The sequence below is a fragment of the Gavialis gangeticus genome, unplaced genomic scaffold, assembly GCF_001723915.1.
Source record: "Gavialis gangeticus isolate Ggan-Ray unplaced genomic scaffold, GavGan_comp1, whole genome shotgun sequence".
Taxonomy (NCBI): Eukaryota; Metazoa; Chordata; order Crocodylia; family Gavialidae; genus Gavialis; species Gavialis gangeticus.
Genome location: NW_017729004.1, coordinates 61,076,858 through 61,081,261, shown reverse-complemented (window position 1 = coordinate 61,081,261; position 4,404 = coordinate 61,076,858). Strand labels below are relative to the sequence as shown.

The window sequence follows — 4,404 nt, the reverse complement described above, 5'->3', positions numbered from 1 at the left end:
GGGGGGAGAAGCATTTAACCCCTCCCCCCCATGCCTGCCCACTTAAAAGTTGGGATATCCCTGCTCTATGACAATGCAAGTACTTAATAGGGGAAATAATGATGGCAGCTATACCTCCACCAGGTAAAAGTCTTGAGATGCCAATTAAACATTAAAATAAATGTATTTTGCAAATAACAGTATAATATTAAGGCTAGTCCAAGTAAACTGCAATTGATATTTGGGGACTACTGGCATCAGCGGTTGATTTTTCCTTTAGCTGTTTATAATATTAAAATAGCAAATGTTGCTTACACACTCATTTTTTAAATTATGAACATGTTTAGCAAGATCACAGAACTTCAGCAAAATGTCTGTGTGCCAATGCCTGGTTTTAGCTCCAAATCGACTTACTTACAAAAAACAAAACAAAACTGTGCACTGGGTATTTTCTTGATCTATTCTTGTTGCTATAATTTTAATACAACTTTTGTCTGTTTAAGACACAGCAAAGAACAACATTGGAAACCAGGAACTTCAAAATCCTAATTTCAGATTTGCTTCTGACCTTTGTGTGTGCATGCTGGCAGGTCAATTTGTTTTTCAGTTTCACTATTTACAAAATTATAGCCCTTAAACCTCTGAAGCAAGCAACTATTAGCTTTCATATAGCAATTTAAAGATCTATAATCAATTTGCCCCAAAATATTAAGTTTTGTTCTTTCACAGTGTCATCACCCCTCTCTTTCCATTCGTGTGAACTTCCATATGATTCAAGTTCAAATACAAGGTAACATTTTGTTCTATGCTGTAGTTTATGCCTACAATCAAAGAAGTTAGTTTCAGAATGTTTAACAGTACCAAAAAGTTTAGTTGAAGACACCTTAATAGAGATGTTTATTAAGTGAGGCTGTTACCAGACCAATAATCTATCCCAATTCCTCAAGGGACTGAGCCACATTTAGCCTACCCCATATTATGGATTATACTCCAAATCAACCTAGTTTAAAAAGGAAAGGGCCACAATAATTACAGTGCATGCTACTATTATTCAGATAGACTGAGAAACAAGAGTTGCAAGCTACTTAAAAATTACTCTCTCACATTTAATTAAGGGTGGGGAGGGGAAACTGTTCTTGATACAAGAAGTTCCTTGATATATAGAAAATAGTGGATACTTTTAATCCAGGATATAAAAAAAAAGGGGGGGGTGTTAATATTTATACTTGTTATATGCCTAGAGACTACCAGTACCTCTGAGTAAAGTAACAACTGATAAACATGCTTACTCTTCTGGTGCATGGAGCTATATAGTTATTTTCCATGTTTTGTAATTACTTACTTTTATTAACATTGGCAACCCTCCAAGAGTTGTTATGGGAATTAAGAACACTGAATATTTTTTATGAAGTCACAAAATCAATTTAAAATGTTTTAAAAGGTTGTCCCTATAGCTAAACCTTGACCTGGGAAATTTCTGAAAAAAGCAAATTTACAATAAGAAGTGAAAGATCAAAACGAAATATGCTGTACCACTGGCAGGTGCCACTATAATTAACACTAACCTTTAGACACTTTGTATTAAGAAGAAAGACCTTTAATGTTTCACAAATAAAAAATCCTCAATGTTGGTTTACATTTCATTGCATCTACAACACTCTGACTCAATGAGATGCTATATGAAAGTCAGTTAATGCTTGTAGTATATGAATTCTTTTGAAAAAGAATTACTAATGGAACCTATTATATCTTGCCTTCCTCCAAAAAGGATTTAAAACCGTAGCCATCTGGAGGGGAAGTAGGGGGAAAACTGCCACCTTTTCATACAAACTCTCTCCTCAAGTGACCTGAACATCTGCTTTTATTTGATCAACTTACTGCAGTATATTCAAGCTGTCATTGGTCATTATTCATGTTGTCTTGTGTATCAATTTCTATAAGACTTATGCTGCGAGGCATACATTCCTTCTCTCTCACAAAACTGAGTTATTCCCACATTCAGCAGCCTACTTAATATATTACCTATTCCCTAAAACACTGGGCTGAGCTATAGAAACTTGCATATTAATGACAAGAACAAAGCGAGAGGAAAAAGGAAGAAAAATACTAGCACATTCCAAGCTTATCCTAGGTGATCTTAAAAGTCTATTTATTCAGTTTCTTCTATGCTTCTGTTTATTAAAAAGGCATATGAAATTCAAAAATTCACATCCATACAATTTCAACATTAACCACATACAAATACTGACAGAATTTCATTAGCAGTTTCCCTACAAACCCAAATCCCCAAACTTTGCCAATAACAAGCTGTTTTCACAGCATTTCACATCTTAATTCTAAATATATAAAAAAAAAAAAAAAAAAAAAAAAAAAAAATCAGTCTAGTTTTAAAACTAAAAGGTTCACATTAGACAGAGCACCTTAGAAAGGAGGAGTACAGGAAAAGGGGATGATGGGAAAAAGAAACAGAGCATGCTGTTTTCCTTCATGTAGTAGTGATGTCAGCGTCTGCAGCAGCAGCTGCCTTGACCTGTACAGGCTCAAACCTAAAGTAATTTTACAGTTTTGTATTTGCACTCACAAAAATAAAACACTAAAATCTGGTGATAACTTGTAATACTAAAGTACTTTGGTCCACATTTTTTTAGAGAAGGTTCAAAACAATCCATGTTGCAAGAAGCCAGGTGTTTCAAGCATTTAAAAAAATATGTATCTTTCTATTAAAAGCATAGCCAATCCCACATACAAGCATGTTTCTGAAACAATGCAGAGTCTGCACAGTCAAAGCCAAAATGGTGTAACCCTGGCTGTTGATATATGCAAAGGCCAACAGCATATGGGGGAATGTTTTAAGAATACTTCATTAAATTCTGTGTAGTCATTCCAATAAGATTTATATCTTACTTAAAAGATAAAATAGCCAGACTAAATTGAGTAATAAGTTGTACTAAGAGGGTCTGTATTTGAAAGGCAAGTGTTTCAGCCTTCCACAATGACAGGAGCAGTCCTCCAACACTATTCTATATTCTGTTTAGCTGCACCACCATTCAAACTATCATTCTGGTTTTTAATACACACACATTATGTGCTAAACTCTAGACAAATGAGAACAGATCAAAGAAACAAGACTCATGCCACATAGTACCCCAGCTTACTCCAGATTTTGTAACCCTGCTCTACTCTTCTTTAATGATTTTACCTTTTCAATTGCAACGGTATAGAAATGGGGTGTCTTATCGCCTTAGCTTGCTAGAAAATGGTGCCTGTATTTCTGTAAAATAAAGCTGTTGACATGTGCAATTGTGGTCATTATTAGGGCGATCACGTTGTTTTCATTCATTCATTCAGGATTTGCTGGAGGATGCCAGTTTCTGCAGCAGCAGCTGGCTTGACCTGGAGGAGGGGGAACAAATTCCTCACAGTGCATACAGATTGCAGGATGGATTTCTTGACGGACCATTTATAATTTTATACATTACACACACTGAACTGCATCAAGCTCTAGATGTTAGCATGGCTCGCCATGAGGCAAGCTCAAACAAGTTTAATGACGGGAAAATCGTTCCGGACTAATTTATAGGTCTGATCTATTAAGATTAAGACTGAAGTTAAAAGCATTCTAGTCACTTTCTAAAATTAAGACTGTCCTCAAGCAAAAACATATTTTATTTAATATAAAATATTTGTTTTGTTTTAAGAGCTTTGCAGCATATTTCCCTGTTCACAGGCAATTACCTACACTCTCCATCCACTTGGAAGTACAGACCATCATATATTGCAACTTAACAACATTTTAGTATTAGGTTCCCAGGTATAACTTTTCTTTACAATATTAGTGAATATTAAAGCCAACTTATCTATATGCACGAAGTCTGTTATTTTGGCTGAGCTCCTATTTTCATTCCCAGAATTCACAACGTTGCACATTTGTATGTCTCCAAAAGGCTAAAAAAATATATATATATAAAACTTGCAACAAAAAATTAAGACCTGGAGAATGTTAGCCAAATAAGCCTCAGATCTATTAAAACATAGTTTGACTGAAACAAAGACCGCTAAAAATGATGTCCTTCCAAAATTATACAAAAACATCCCTAATAAAGATCACAGATCTACTGCATAACCTCTGCATAAATATCTACTGAGATAAATTAAAAAAACCTTCAGCATAAAGGTAAATATTTTATAAAGCACAAGCCTCTCACATTAATATTGCTAGTAACATGTTTTGCATACTTGCATAAACAAGTTGCTTGTGTCCTAGGACTACTTGCCTACCCAGATCTACTAAAGTCACAAATACTAGAATGGACTGCAAAGATTCACCACCAATTTGAAAACGGGAGGGGGGGGGGGGGAAAGGGGGGGAAAAAAAAGGAAAAGAATCCCCCTTTTTAAAAAAAAAATCAAGGGACACATATTTTC

The 4,404-nt window shown here is 35.0% G+C and overlaps 1 protein-coding gene across 1 annotated transcript in view; it reads right to left on the bottom strand.

Annotated features, from left to right (window-relative positions):
* GLCCI1 (glucocorticoid induced 1) overlaps window positions 1–4,404 on the bottom strand; it is a gene marked incomplete at its 5' end in the record, with an annotated part of 95,980 nt that overhangs the window by 90,380 nt on the left and 1,196 nt on the right. The gene's annotated exons all lie outside the window — the stretch shown is intronic.